Source organism: Puma concolor, chromosome D4 (genome assembly GCF_028749965.1).
Source record: "Puma concolor isolate L17-30 chromosome D4, mPumCon1.1.hap2, whole genome shotgun sequence".
In the NCBI taxonomy this organism is placed as follows: Eukaryota; Metazoa; Chordata; class Mammalia; order Carnivora; family Felidae; genus Puma; species Puma concolor.
Genome location: NC_141679.1, coordinates 4,919,099 through 4,935,147, shown reverse-complemented (window position 1 = coordinate 4,935,147; position 16,049 = coordinate 4,919,099). Strand labels below are relative to the sequence as shown.

Sequence of the window (16,049 nt, the reverse complement as noted above, 5' to 3'; positions counted from 1 at the left end):
TATTAAAACTTACTATGATACTACAGGTAACAAGACGTATGGTACTGGTACAAGGGATATATCACTGGAACACCATTGAGAGTTCAGAAATAAACCCTTATATTTATGGTGAATTGATTTTCAACAAAGTGCCAAAGTCCTAATCCAACAGGAAAAGGGTAGTCTTTTCAACGAACGTTGCTGAGATAATTGGATATTGTAGTAGATTGCATAATAGCCACCCAAAGAATCAAGTCCTAATTCTTGGAACTTGGAATCGTTACCTTATCTGGAAGAAGGGATCTGCGCAGCTGTGATTAAGGATTTTAAGCTGAGATTACCGTGAATTATAATGGTGGGCCCTAAAAGCCATCACAAGTGTCCTAAGAGGCGAAAGGAGATGACTACTCTTGAGGAGAAGGCCATGTGAAGACAGGCAGAGGTTGCTGTGAGTAGTGATTTAAAAGATTTTCTCCTTTCTCCCAGAAGTTTTATGGCTTAGCCACATATTTAGGCGTCTGGTCTATTATGAGTTGATTTTCATTTTTATACAGCATTTTCTGTCCTGGTGACTTCCTGAGTGAGACATTTCCTTTAACTTTTTGAAAGATGTGGCTGAGGCTATTTTTCATTAGTTCCTTTTCTTTTAAAATTTAAAAATATCAACAAAATGGAGCATGCACATGGTTAGAAGATCAAATTGTAGTGAAAAATGTCCACCCCAACTGTCCCCACGCTCAGCCACGCTCTCAAGAGGCAACCACTTTTTAAAATGTTCCCCCTTTGTTCTTCTGGAATAAAACGTGTCTAAATAATATCATGCCCCTATGTCCTCATTTATCAACCTGAAACTGCAATTAGGATCTCCTATTTTGAAAATATTTCGTATATAGTTCGTATATTTCATATATATATTTCATATATTTCGTATATATATTTCCCTGTTTTTCTATTTGAATTACCCACTTTCCCTGGGTTATTTTTCTAGGAGTTCCTGGTTTATGCTCAGCAATAACCCCATATAGTTTCATGCACCTGCATTGTTAATATCTGCTATCCGTATCTTAGCTCTCGTGGAACAGAGCCTGAATTTTGATGTAATGAGAGCCATTGTTTTGTTTGTTTGTTTGTTTGTTTTTTAATGGTTTGTGCTTTTGTTTGAGGACTTTTCAGCACTCTCTGCTCTCTATTGATTTCCGGTCTCTTTCACTTTTAAGTCTTTAATCTATGTAGAGTCTGCCCCCGTGTCTGAGATTAGGTAGAGATGCAATTTATCTTTCTTCTTCTGTATTCTGTAGTCCCATGTCACTCTCTAAACAATCTGTTGTTTCCCCATTAATTAACTCATTCATTAATTTTTTAAAAATACTCACTTTGAGAGAGAGAAAGGGAGCAGGGGAGAGGGAGAGAGAGAGAGAATCCCAAGCATTCTCTGTGCTGTCAGGCGCAGAGCCCTATGCAGGGTTTGAATGCACGAACTGTGCGATCATGACCTGAGTGAGCTGAAGCCAAGAGTCGCACACTTAACCGACTGAGCCACCCAGGCGCCTCCCCCCCCCCCATTAATTTATTTTTATACTTTATCTTCTATTAAGTCTCATACAAACATGCCGGTCAGTCTCCAATTTGTCATTTTCCCTTGTCTGTCCTTCTGCCCTTGTTTTGGTTTCAGTATGGCTTTATTAAAACACCCTTGGGGCGCCTGGGTGGCTCAGTCGGTTGAGCATCCGACTTCAGCTCAGGTCATGATTTCACACTCCATGAGTTCGAGCCCCGCGTCGGGTTCCGTGCTGACAGCTCAGAGCCTGGAGCCTGATTCAGATTCTGTGTCTCCCTCTCTCTCTGCCCCTCCCCCGCTCATGCTCTGTCTCTGTCTCAAAAATAAATAAAAAAATTTTTTAAAAATTATAAATAAATAAATAAATAAATAAATAAATAAATAAAACACCCTTTACCACATCTCACTATCTGGCAGGACACACCCTCCCTTTGTTTTCTCTAAAATTGACTTCACTATTCATAGATCTGTCTCCGTATGTATTTTTCAATTACTTCCTTGAGTTCCTTTCAAAGAAATCCAGCTGGAATTTCAACTGATACTGCATTTCATTCACAGATTAAACTAAAAAGAATCAACCATTTTATAATATCAAATGTTCCTATCTAAGAACATGGGATGTCTTTGTATTTAGTGAGATCTTCAGTCTCCTTTATTAGCGTTTTTGTTTCCACATAGAAGGATTTTGGATTCTTGGGTAATTCCTAGTATTTCATAGTTGTAGTCATTGTAATTTGCGTCTTTTATTATATTTAATAGTTGGTTATTGCTGGCAGAGGAAAAGACCATTGATTTTTTTTCCTTTTTTCCCCAAGTTTTTCTTTAAATTCCAGTTAGTTAACATACACTGTAATACTAGTTTCAAGTGTAGAATTTAGTGATTCAACACTTTCATACAACACCCAGCGCTCATTACAAGGGCCATCCTTAATAAAAATACGTGGGGTGCCTAGGTGGCTCAGTCAGTTGAGCATCCGACTTCAGCTCAGGTCATGATCTCACTGTCCATGAGTTCGAGCCCCTGTCGGGCTCTGGGCTGACAGCTCGGAGCCTGGAGCCTGCTTCGGATTCTGTGTCTCCCTCTCTCTCTGCCCCTCCCCCCCTCATGCTCTGTCTCTGTCTCTCTCTGTCTCTCTGTCTCTGTCAAAAATAAATAAACGTTAAAAAAATTTTTTAACAATATGCTATACTTCACAAATTTTCATGTCATATCCTTGCACAGGGGTGATGCTAATCTTCTGTGTATCATTTCAACTTTAGTGTATGGTCTGGAAAACTTGCTGAAGTCCTGTATGTGTTCTAATACAGTTGCCCCTTGAACAACATGGGTTTGAACTACGTGGGTCCGCTTGTATGTAGATTTTTTTCTTACGATTTTCCTAATAACATTTTCTCTAGCTTACTTTATGATCAAAATGCAGTGTATGATACCCATAATATACAAAACATGTGTTCATCAACTACGTTATCAATAAGGTTTCTGGTCAATGGTAAGCTATTAGTAGTTAAATTTCTGGGGAGTCCAAAGTCGTATGGGGATTTTGTACTACATGGGTGTCAGTGTCTCTAACCCTCATGTTGTTCAAGAGTCAACTGTAGTTTGGGGCACCTGGGTGGCTCAGTCGGTTAAGCATCTGACTTTGGCTCAGGTCACGATCTCACGGTTCATGGGTTCAAGCCCTGCATGGGTCTCTGTGCTGATGGCTCAGAGCCTGGAGCCTGCTTCGAGATCTGTGTCTCCCTCTCTCTCTGCCCCTCCTCTGCTCGTGCTCTGTCTCTCTCAAAAATAAATAATCGTTAAAAAAAAAAGTCAACTGTAGTTTGATGGTTCTTCTGATTTTTCTAGGTAGATGTTCATTATACCTCTTATTTCATTTTCTTTCGTTACGGCATTGTCTAGGATCTCCACAACAGTGCATTAAACGGTGGCAGTGCCACTGGGCATCCTTACCTTGTAACTAATCGTAAAGAAAATCCATCTAAAGTGTCACTGTTACATTTATCAACTTAAGTTGCTATGGGGTTTTGGTACATAGCCCTTAGCAAATGAATAAAGTTCAGGTCCTCTGGAAAGCAGACATCAAGACAAATAGACATGCAAGTGATTTGGCCCATTGATATGATGGGTTATATTGGTTGACTTTTTTTATTATTATTAAATATAATTTATTGTCAAATTGGTTTCCATACAACACCCAGTGCTCATCCGAACAGGAGCCCTCAATACCCATCACCCCCCTCCCCCCCTCCCACCCCCCATCAACCCTCAGTTTATTCTCAGTTTTTAAGAGTCTCTTATGGGTTGGCTCCCTCCTCTCTAACTTTTTTTTTTCCTTCCCCTCCCCCATGGGTTTCTGTTAAGTTTCTCAGGATCCACATAAGAGTGAAACCATATGGTATCTGTCTTTCTCTGTATGACTTATTTCACTTAGCACAACACTCTCCAGTTCCATCCGCGTTGCAACAAATGGCCAGATTTCATTCTTTCTCATCGCCAAGTAGTATTCCATTGTATATATAAATCACATCTTCTTTATCCATCCGTCAGTTGATGGACATTTAGGCCCTTTCCATAATTTGGCTACTGTTGAAAGTGCTGCCATAAACATTGGGGTACAAGTGCCCCTGTGCATCAGCACTCCTGTGTCCCTTGGGTAAATTCCTAGCAGTGCTATTGCTGGGTCATAGGGTAGATCTATTTTAATTTCTCGAGGAACCTCCACAGTGTTTTCCTAGAACAGCTGCACCAGTTTGCATTCCCGCATTGGTTGATTTTGATGTTGAACTAGCCTTGCATCCTTGGAACAAACCCCAATTGCTCATGATGTACAATCGTTTTAAAACATCACTGGATTCAGTTTGCTAATATTTTCTTGAGGATTTATGCACCTAAGCTCCCGAAAGGTGTTGACGTACAGCTTTATTTTTATGTACTGTCTGTTGTACCTTGGTGTTAAGGTAATAGCAACCTCATAAAATGAGTTGGGACTCAGATGAGAGGACCTCCTCTCTTCACTGGCAGAGATTTTGTACGACTGGTGTTAATTCCTTGAATGCTGGAGAAATTCTCTATTTGAAAACATCTGGAACTTTTTCAGGAACTTTTAATTATAGACTCTTTTTTAACGGTTATGGGACTATTCGCGTATCTGTTTCATCCTGCTGAGTTTTGGTAGTTTGTGGTTTTCAAGGAATTAGTCCATTTCTTCTCAGTTGTCAAATATCTGACATTTGTGACAAATTTATGATTTACGATGTCTGCAAGATCCTCTGTGATGCCCTTCTTTCATTCGACATTGATGGTTTGTCTCTTCTCTTTTTATCCTTGCCAGTTGAGCTGGAGGTTTGTCAGTGTTACTGACTTTTTTGACAAATAACGTGTTTTTGTTTCGTTCTCTCATTTCCATGTCTTGATTTTCATTGATTTCTGCTCTTTTTTAAGTCTCTTTCTGCTTGCTTTTAGTTGTTGTTTGTCTCCTTTCTCTTCTTTTTCTGGGCTCTTGAGCTAGGAACTTAGATTATTGATCAATAGTTTTTCTCTTTTCAAATGTCAACACTGTATTAGCTAAACCCCACAAACTGAGATGTTTTATTTTTTTAATTTGTTTTTTTAATGTTTATTTATTTTTGAGAGAGAGACAGAGCGTGAGCAGGGGAGGGGCAAATAGAGAGGGAGACACAGAATGCAAAGCAGGTTCCAGGCTCTGAGCTGTCAGCACAGAGCCTGATGTGGGGCTCGAACTCACGAACCGCAAGATCATGACCTGAACAGAGAAGTTGGATGCTTAATCAACTGAGCCACCCAGGTGCCTCCATATGTTGTATTTTCAATTTTGTTTCAATTTTCATTCAACTTCATTCATTTATTTTTATTTTCAAATTTCCTTTGAGACTCCTGCTTCAACCCCCAGATTATTTAGAAGTGTGTTGTTGAATTTCCAAGAATTTGGGGATTGTTCTCTTGTATTTCACTTACCGACTGCTAATCTGGTTCTGTTGTGGGTAGAAAACATACTCGGTATAGTTCAAAATTCTCTTTGATTGGTTAAAGTTTGCTGTCTGACTGAGGATATGGCCTTCTTGGTGAGTGGTCCACGAAGCTGGTGCGGGATGTGTGGCCTGCCATGGGTGGGTGGACGGTTCTGTGATGTCAGGCAGACCCAGTGGGCCATGGCATTGTTGGTTCCTCTGCAGCCTTGTGGGTGTTATCTCTGGGAGTTCTAGCAAACGCTGTAAGCTGGCTCTTGAAATCCCTGTGCCTGTGTGTTTCTCCTTTCCTCTCCAGTTTTGTTTTCGTATAGTTTGAAACCTTGCGGTATGCTACACACAGACTTAGGATTGCTGGATCATGCTGAGTTGACTGAGCCTTAATCATTCTGTGATGCCCGCTTTTGTTGCTAGTAACTTTTCTTTGCTCTGAAGCTTACCTTCTTTGATGTTATGATAAACACTCTTGGTGTTTTTTGTTTTCCTAATTCGTATTTCCACGATACAGCTTTCCCATCCTTTTCTTCCCTCCTCATCACTGGCGTTATTTTGAAGTCATTTTTCCCTGACTGCATGGGATCGGATCACGTGTCTTACCCACTCAATCTCTACCTTTTTTCATTTTTCATTTTTCCAACTTTACTGAAGAATAATTGATCTCTGTCTTTTTGTTAACAGTAGTTTCTTTTTTTCTTTTAAGTTTATTTATTTTGAGAGAGAACGAGATAGCACGAGCTGGGGAGGGACAGAGAGAGAGTAAAAGAGAGAGAGAATCCCAAGCAGGCCCTGCACTGCCAGCATGGAGCCCAACGTGGGGCTTGAACTCATGAACCGTAAGACCATGACCTGGGCTGAAATCCAGAGTCAGACACTCAACCAACTGAGCCACCCGGATTCCCTAATCTCTGTTTTTTAGTTGGTATATTTATACCACTAATATTTAAAATAGTCATTGATACATTAGAGTTTAAGTCTGCCATTTTAAACACTTTTTTTTTTCTGAGACAGAGAGAGACAGAGCACGAGGAGGGGAGGGGCAGAGAGAGAGGGAGACACAGAATCCGAAATAGGCTCCAGGCTCCGAGCTGTCAGCACAGAGCCCGACACGGGGCTCAAACTCACCAACTGCGATATCATGACCTGAGCCCAAGTCAGACGCTCAACCGACTGAGCCACCCAAGTGCCCCAAGTCTGCCATTTCAATATTTTGTTTTCTACGTATCTTCTTTTTTCATTCCTTTGGTTTTCTTTTTCTTTTTTTGGGGGGTGGGGCTTCCTTTCTTGTTAGTTACCTGAACAGTTTTTAGCACTGGATTCTTCTTTATATACGATATTTTTTTACCTACCACTTGGCATAACTTTACTGTCGTTGTCCCAGCTGTGACCTGATACCACTACCTGTGCTATGAGTGTTTTGCCCTCTGAGTGTAGACGCTTTACGTGCGTTTAGATCCCCAACCCTCCCCACTTCTTAAACATAATCGTCTTAGGGGCGCCTGGGTGGCTCAGTCGGTTGAGCGGCCGACTTCGGCTCAGGTCACGATCTCGTGGTCCGTGAGTTCGAGCCCCGCGTCAGGCTCTGGGCTGACAGCTCAGAGCCTGGAGCCTGTTTCAGATTCTGTGTCTCCCTCTCTCTCTGACCCTCCCCCGTTCATGCTCTGTCTCTCTCTGTCTCAAAAATGAATAAACATTAAAAAAAATAATAATAATAATAATCGTCTTAAGCGTTTCCAGTACGTGCATTGAGCACCACATCAGATCGTATTACAATTTTGGCTTCAAACATAAAGTATAATTAAAGAAACTCAAGAGGGGAAGAACAGTCTGTTACGTTTGCCTCTGTGTCTTCTCATTCCGTTGTCCTTGTCTTCCTCTCCGAAGGTCCCCTCCTCTGTCTGTTGTCACTTTTATGCCTTTGTCTGCTCAAGCTGCCATGACACATACCACGATCCTGGGCACTTCATCAGCAGCCCGTCCCTCCCAGTCCCGGAGGCTGCAGGTCCAGGGCGAGGTGTTGGCAGGCGTAGTTTCTCCTGAGGCCCGTCTCCTTGGCTTGTAGGCTGTCACCTTCTGTGTCCTCACACGGTTTTCTACGTGCACACGCTCCTGGGGGCTCTTCCTCTTCTTATGAAGACCACCGATCCTATCAGAATAGGGCCCCATCCTTATAATCTTGCCTAACCTTAGCTACCTCCTTAACGGTCTTGTCTCCAAATACAACCTCCTTGGGGGTTGGGTTTCAACGTATGAATTTGGGTGGGGGGACACAATTCAATCCATAACCTTTTTTTTTTAAGGTTTAGGGCGCTTCCTGTAGCAATCTTTAGAGGTAGGTCTGCCTACACCAAATCCTTTTAATTTTCCTTCATCTGAGAAGTCTATTTCCCCTTCATTCTTGAAGGATAGCTTTGCCAGATATAGGATTCGCGGCTGACAGATCTTTTATCTCTTGAAAAAATGCGCCAGTAACTTCTGGCTTGATGGTTCCAGATGACAAATCTGCATAATTAATTCAGTCTTCCGGTACAGGTAGAGCATCATCTCTCCCTGGTTGTTTCTAAGTCTTGTTTCATTTTGTTTTATTTTTGTGTTTAGTTTTTCACAAGTTTAATAGTGACGTGTCTTTGTTTGGATTTCTTTGGGCTTATGCTATTTGGATTTCTCCCAGCTTCTTGAATCTGTAGTTTTATGTCTCTTGCCAAATTTAGGAAGTTGTCAACCATTGTTTCTTTGAGTATTTTTTCAGCCACACCCTCTTTCCCTTTTTCTGGAACTCGGATGATAAATGTTGGCCATTTTGGATATTTAGTTAGACATCTGTTTCACAGATCCCCCAGACTACATTTTTTCTTCAGTCTGTTTCTTTTTGGTTTTGTTCAGATTGAATGAATTCATTGATCTGTGTTCAGGTTCATGGATCCTATCCAAAGTCATCTCTATTCTACGACTCAGTCCATCCAGTGAGTTTTTATAACTTCTATTTCTTTGCAGAAATTTTTTATTTTTTATTTTGTCTCAAGAGAATGTGTCGTTGTTTATTGAACATTCTTACTTACGACTGTTTTCAAATCTTGTCAAACACTTGCAACACTTTTTCACTTCAGTATTGACATCTGTTGATTTTTATTCCCCTTTTTTTAATTTTATTTTTTCATTTATATTTTTGGGAGAGAGAGAGAGAGAGCAGAGGAGGAGGAGCAGAGAGAGGGAGACACAGAAACCGAGGCAGGCTCCAAGCTCCGAGCTGCCGGCACAGAGCCCGACACGGGGCTTGAACGCACAAGCCGTGAGATCGTGATCTGAGCCAAAGTTGGATGCTAAACCGACTGAGCCCCCCAGGTGCCCCTGGTTTTTCTTTCTCAAAGGGTAGTTTTCCTGGTTCTTGGTATGATGAGCGAAGTTTTATGGGCATTTTGGCTACTTTGTTAGGGGGCCTCTTAATGCTACATAAATCTTCTGTTTTAGCAGGCAAGTGACCCCTTTACATTTACTGTTTGGTTCTGACCCGCTTTTGTGGGCTGTAGCCCCAGTGACCGGTGAGTTTCTAGAGCCCTCGTGGCACTGGGTGGAGAGCTCCGAGCTGCGATGCCGCCCCTCCCAAGGGGAGCAGTTCCCAGGTGCGGAGTGGGGGTTGGGCCAGCCCAGCAAGGCTTTGAAGGCAAATCCGGTCCCCTGCTAGGTCCCCTTGGGAAGCAGCCCCCCCACCCCCACCCCCACCCCCTGTTCGGGCCCTGTTGGGCTCCTCCTTTCCGGTTCTTCCGCCCGGCCTTTCTTGTTTATTTGTCTCCGCCAGGTTTCAGGCCACTTTGGCACCCCTGCGGGGCATCTGGGCGATCAAAGACCTCACCAGGTCACCACACCTGAAGACCTGAGGTCCCCGACCTGTCCCCCTTCTTCTTTTCCACTTTTCAGAGTCCTGTTGCCAGTTTCTGTCCAGTTATTTCCAGGCTATTCGGTTGGATGGGGGGGGGGGGGGGCAGGAGGTGGATAAGTGAATTCAGTTACGCTTGCTCGTTCTGAAGCTAGAGGTACCGTTTAAGATTCCGCGCATGGAAGTTGGAAAGAACCGCTTGAAATCCATGGCTGCGAGAGCCGCTGCTGGGCGCCGTAGGGTGGGCGCACTCTAACAATCACTGCGTCTTCAGAGTCCCACTCAGTGTCCTGAGGCACTTCCCTCCATCCTTGGACAAGAATACTCAAGAGTACTTCTCCAGGCTGCATGTTTCTGAGCCAAAACCACGTTGAACCGGGAGCCCGAACACAGGACATCGCGATTTTCCAAAAGCTGATGACGCTACTGTCTGCTTATCTTGTCTGCTCATCTGTCCTCTGTCCATCCGTCTGCCTGCAGATAGGTATTTCTCCGTCTAATCACCTTGAGTATGTACCTCTTTTCTCTGTTCAAAAAAAAGAAAAAGAAAAGAAAAAACCTGCTTTATTCAGTATCCGGACGCACCTAACATAGTGAGTCAGAACTCAGAAACAACCCCTTAGTGGGAATCTTTCTTCAGGAAAGAGGCCAGTGCTCTAACGTACAGAAATGACAAGGTTTTGTTTCAAAGTTTGCTCTTAATAGCCCTGGATCAACGCGACAGAACGTCAGCGTTTTGCAAAGCCTTTAAATGTGGAGATTTCAACAGGATCTCCCTCCAGTGCTCGCACCCTCTTCTCTAAGTGCCTCTCAGATGTGGCTTTTAGACGAAAGCATCTTAACGAAGCAGCAAATAATTCCACGGCGAGATATCAGCTACACGGGGTGTGTGTCACGAGGGATCACGCCCGCAGGTTTTGTTTCTGTCAATCCGAAATCTACTCCCCCGCGGACACCCCGCTTTTTCTGCATTCAAGAGATGAAATACATAAGGAATTCGTTAAGAAATCAGGCGCTTCGGTGGGACGGCTTTGATTTGACACTTTTGAAATACGATCCAGGCCACGGTGGTGAATGGTGCAAACCTCTTTTTTTTGGCACCCGCATCTGGACCTGGTTATTTTAAATTAGGTTGGGGGGCGCTGGCACCCCCCACCCCTCGTCGGAGCCGCTAACGGCAGACGGAACCGGGGCCCGAGATGCTGCGGGAGGCGGGTGCGCGTTCCGAGTGCCTGGAAGGAAGCGTGTCCCTTCGCCCTCAGCTTCTTGTTTCTGCACCGCGTTTGTCAGCGCCGAGAACGTTTCATCCACGATGGTGGCTTCCGTGCCAAGGATAGACTAACCCTGGAGCGTTTTGTCCGCGTTGAACTTCTTCCCTCAGAAGCGCAAGTGACGCTAGCTGGGTTCTCCCGTCAGTATTTATTAAATGGGTAAAAACTGGCTCCAAAATAACCTGCCACCGACAACGTGGCTAGCGTGCTCTGGGCTCCCCGCGGGCGGAGATGGGGCTCCCCACCGCCTTGTCCCCGTGGGACAAGCTTCACTGCCTTTGCGTCGCCTGTGGCCAGGAGTTCAAACCCGGCCCGCGTCCTGCGTTCCACCCCTGTCTGCGGTCGCACAAGAGCGGGTCAAACTGGGCTGTCCCCGCTCTCCGGCAGCTGATACGTTCCGTTTTCTGATTTGGGGCATGTTTGTATGTGCAAGTTTGTTTTTCAGGAGCAGGGTCCGGTCAAAAGAGAAGGGAAACAATCACTGTCACATCGAAAGAGCCAGCCGACAGGATCTCCTCCTTCCCGTGGTTTTGGAGACAGTCACACGGCCACGCCTCGGATGGTTTCACGGAAGCCGGGGGCTGAGCACGCTCCTGCCTCCGGGATGAACGGCTTGTGTTGAGCCTCGCACAAAGCTCTACAAGTATCTTGGGAAGAGATTCTGCACCGGGAGGGTTCGGAACGCACAGCTCCTTTTCCACGCACACCAGGGCAGCCCGATTGGGTCCCGCTCGCGTTTCTCCCCAAGACTCAGCCTAAAATCACCCGGGGAGGGGGCAGGATCTTGGCACCGGCAGGGGCCTGTCTCACAGCTGCATCTCATGTAAACCTCCACAAAATCTACTCACACAGGAGAAAACAGAGCCAGAGAAACTACCCCGTGTCTGTTCCCACAGCCGGGGTGTCGCCCAGACCTGCCCGTGACACGTGTGTCCCACGCGCCCTGCACCTGTCACGTGGCTGATCCAAAATGGACTACAAATCGCCCTTGAGGCACCTGGGGGGCTCAGTCGGTTAAGCGTCCGGCTTCGGCTCAGGTTATGATGTCACCGTTCGTGAGTTCAAGCCCCGCGTCAGGCTCCGTGCTGACAGCTCGGAGCCTGGAGCCTTCTTCGGATTCTGTGTCTCCCTTTCTCTCCGCTCCTCCTCTGCTCACACACTGTCTCTCGCTCTCTCAACAATAAACTTTAAACATTTTTTAAAAGAGGACAAAAAGGACTACAGATTGCCCCGACTCCGGGAAAGAGTCTCTCTCTCTCTCTCTCTCTTTCTCTCTCTCTCTCTCACACACACACGCACCTGCTGTTGGATACCATTAGAAACTGAAAATTCTGCATCATGGATTGAGAATCATCGTCAGAGGCCAGACAGAGCCTGAAATTAAATTTTTTACAAGTTCAGCAGGTAAGGGGAAAGATGAACTGAAAGGTGAAGATCGGGCTACGGGGCTGGAAAAATGGAAAATACAGGAAGAAGTATAAGAAGACTAGAGGTGCCTAGTCCCGGGGTCGTTAAGCCTGGGACTCTTGCTTTCCACTCAGGCCACGATCTCATGAGTTCTTGAGTTCCAGTCCCCACCCCCTGTCAGGCTCTGCCCTGGAAGCTCAGAGCCCGCTTGGGATTCTCTTTCTCTGCCCCTCCCCCACCTGCACTCTCTCTGCCCCTCTCAAAATAAAGAAATAAACTTAAAAAAAAATTTTTTTTTAATATAAGAAAAGTAGAGGATCATTCTAGGAGGTACAATATCTAATTAACGGAAGGCATAGAAGAAAATAACAAACTTTTTTTAAGATTATTTTTAATGTTGGGGTGCCTGGGAGGCTCAGTCGGTTGAGCAGCCTACTTTGGCTCAGGTCATGATCTCACAGCTCGTGAGTTCGAGCCCCGTGTCGGGCCTGCGCTGACAGCTCAGAGGCTGGATCCTGCTTTGGATCCTGGGTCTCCCTCTCTCTCTGCCCCTAACCTACTCATATTCTGTCTCTGTCTCTCTCAAAAATAAACTTAAAAAAAGATTATTTTAAATTTTATTTTCAGTTTATTAGAGAGAGAGAGACAGAGAGAGAGAGACAGAGCATGAGGGGGGAGGAGGAGAGAAAGAGGGAGACACAGAATCTGAAGCAGGATCCAGGCTCTGAGCTGTCAGCACAGAGCCTGATGTGGGGCTCGAACTCATGAACTGTGAGATCATGACCTGAGCTGAAGTCAGTCTGGTAACCGGCTGAGCCACCCAGGCGACCCTAAGATTTTATTTTTAAATAATCTCTACATAGGGCTCAAATCCACAACCCCAAGATAAGAGTCACATGCCCCACCAACTGAGCCAGCCAGGCGCCACAGAAATATATTGTTAAATAAACAAAAAGCTTAACTATGAGTTAGATGTTGGACATTCTGCGATAATTGATGGGTAAATGGATAAATAACCCAGACCTCTCAATCCTCGAGATTTAATACACAGAAATCCTGCCAAACCAGGGACGTGAGTCGCCATATCGAAGAAGCCTGTTGAACACCTCCGAAAACGAGTTTCGGAGACCCATGGCAAAGCACATCATCGTGAAAGCTCACACATCGTAACAAACTGAGTTTCTGAATCGTGTTTCAGAGTTAAAATCTGTTAAATTTGTGTCATTTACTTATAAGTAGATACTCATAAAAAGCTATGCCTTGAGCGATGGTTCCAGTTTTAAGAGGACCCACAGGGCACTTTACAGAGGCTGAGTTAATCACATGGAGTCACCACGGTTGTGAGTGAAGCCAGCCTCCGATCAGAAATGCAGTTTCCAACTAGAAGCGAACCAACACGGCCGTCTGTATCGAATAGTCTAAACACTCGGCCAGTCTCGTGGCAAACGCACGCTGGCGCCCAGGCGACAGGGAAACAGCCGATGGAACAACACTATCCATATTCCGAGCATATGCGTATGCTTCTTATCACAAAGACTTCGCCAGAGCTTAACTTTATGCCGGTGAGGTAAAGAGCGCGTGTAGATGAGCAGGCTTGCTCGGTGAAACATCTTAGCTGTCCAAAAAAATATCCACCGTCTACCTCAGGGTTGTTCTTTTTTCAAACCACTTGTTTCAGCCGATTCCCACTTTCTCAGGGTTTTTCATCAAATGCTTCTGCTCGAGCCGAATGTTCCGGCCAAGGCTGGATTAAAGATGATGGGGCTCAGAGTTCTCTACTCCCACCCCAAACACGGGAGAGAACTGAGAGTCCTAAACCGTCACAGAGGAAAAAACACGGATCCTCGACAGTGACAGAGGCCCCGGATGTCTGCCAAGCAGCCTGTCCCCCTTTCTGGGGAACGCCTAGAACCCAGACTGGATGCCCGCAGTATGGCCCCTCCTGGGGGAGGGATCATGACGGGGCCAGGTGCTGGGGTCGGGGGTGGGGGGGTCCAAGATATTCTTCCCACTAAGAGGACAATCACTGTACTCATGTCGTCTTTAGACTGATATTATGTCCTGGCGGGGATCGGAACGTGGCCCCCCAAATACGCCACCCTGGCAGAAGGATTATTTTGAGCTGAAGGCCACTGAGAAGCAGCAGGTGTAGGAAAAGCCCCCCTCTCTTCCTAAAAATGGGGCACAAATTTCCCTTTGTGAAGGTGTCCCCTCGACCCCACCAGCGAGGGAGGAGCGACATTATGACCGGAGATGGAGGTCACCCACATGAGTGTCCAGCAATAGAGCTTACTAAATAACCCTTACGTCCCATTATGTTCCCCACAGCGTTACCTTCCCTTCATTACTGCCACCGGAAGCCCAGCCTGTTTCCTCTGTCCAGCTGCGTCCGTACCATTTATCACCCTTTGTTAACGCGTTAAGGCTCCAGGTCTAGCCACCTCTCTAAGTGTTTACTTCTGTGAAAACCTCCACGGACACGGGAAACATGAGATGAACATCAACTACAGTTGGTGTGCTTTTAGTCCTGTTAATTTGTCTTGGTTGATTTCATTTGCAAACCGCAGTCCAGGAACGTAAGAGGGTGCATGAAAAGTGTCTTCTCCCCTTCAGTTCCTTGCTACCCAAAGCGTCTTAGCTCATACACGTGCAAAGAATCAGAAGTAATAGCAGCAGTAAGACTTGTCAGCAGGTGAATTTGCACTTGTCGATACCCAGTAAGACCGAGCATTTATCACAGACTTATTGGCCGTGTGGGTTTCTTGTGGGAACTGTCCGTTCACGTTATGTACCTGTTGTCTCTTCGCTCACGGATCCGTAAGCTTTCTTTTGTATTCTGGTATCTCTCCCTTGTTCTCTGTGCTGCAAACAACTCCTCCCCCTCTGTGATTGGGGCAGGTGAGGGTTTGCATTCTGTCTGTGTGTCGAGCCACCCTGTCATTTGATCTGAGGCACGTTACCCGAGTTTGGTCTCCCCTGTGTCTAACGGGGTGGTATAGCCTGATTCACACGTCTGTCCAGGGTGTTAAGCGAAATAAACCATGAAGCATGTCAACAGGGTAATAGATTAACATCCAGAGATAACGTCGATGTTGCTGTGACGCATGGATCCCGAGAGCAGGCGGGGGGTGGGGGTGGTGGTGGGAAAGCTTCGAGATCCCTGCGTTATTTAGAGTTAGAGATCACTGAATTAACGCTAGGTAGACAGCACTCACCACGTAGCGGGCAGTTTTCAGTCTTAACGCGTTTTAGCTTATCTGCTCGCAACAACAGTTCGCAAAAGTTGCTACTGTTACCCCAGTTTTGTGTGTGAGGAAACCAAGGAAGACACCGGGACAGTTGGCCAGATGTCTGGGGAATGGGTAAACAAGACAGAGCCGCAATTTCCGCTCGCGCATCTAGCGGGAGGAGCTCTCGGAACCGTCCGGTTGAAAAACAAGAATGTTGTTTACAGCAGGCTAAGCCTGGCTTGTAGGAGTTCTCCAGAAAGGGACCGGGAAGCCCTCCTCAGGGACTGCAAGGACACCTCCCGTTTCGCAAGAACTGCCAGTTGGGACCCTCACCAAGGGGAACAGAGCCATAGATCCACACCTGAGGCGTCGGCCTGGGTCCTCCCCACCCCGTGATGCCCTGGCCAGCATTCCTTGCCGCCCTCCCACGGGGTAGCAAGAAACACCTTCGGAGACCGTCAGGACGGATCACCCACTCTCATGACACCCGCCGACTTCCTTCCACGGCTTCCATAAGATTCTCAAAGAGGCTCATCAGCTCAAAGGCTAATTTACCAAACATACCACCGGTCTACATCTCAAGCTCCCCCACCAAAACTGACAGAGGTAACTTTTTTTTTTTAACTTCTGTAGTAAAGAGAGTCTTCGTTTTCCTGAGCTTCTGGGGCTCCTTGAGTTTTACTCGTGTGAATAAAAGAGAGTCCGTGGATGGTATCAGGGAAGGAAAAAAAAACAACAACACATTT

General features: G+C 45.7%; 1 non-coding gene across 1 annotated transcript; it reads right to left on the bottom strand.

Annotated features, from left to right (window-relative positions):
- Window positions 1-2,712: 2,712 nt before the first annotated feature.
- On the bottom strand, window positions 2,713-2,814 carry LOC112868761 (U6 spliceosomal RNA). Its single transcript, XR_003224355.2, has one exon. It is a non-coding gene; the product is annotated as a U6 spliceosomal RNA (small nuclear RNA).
- Window positions 2,815-16,049: the final 13,235 nt, after the last annotated feature.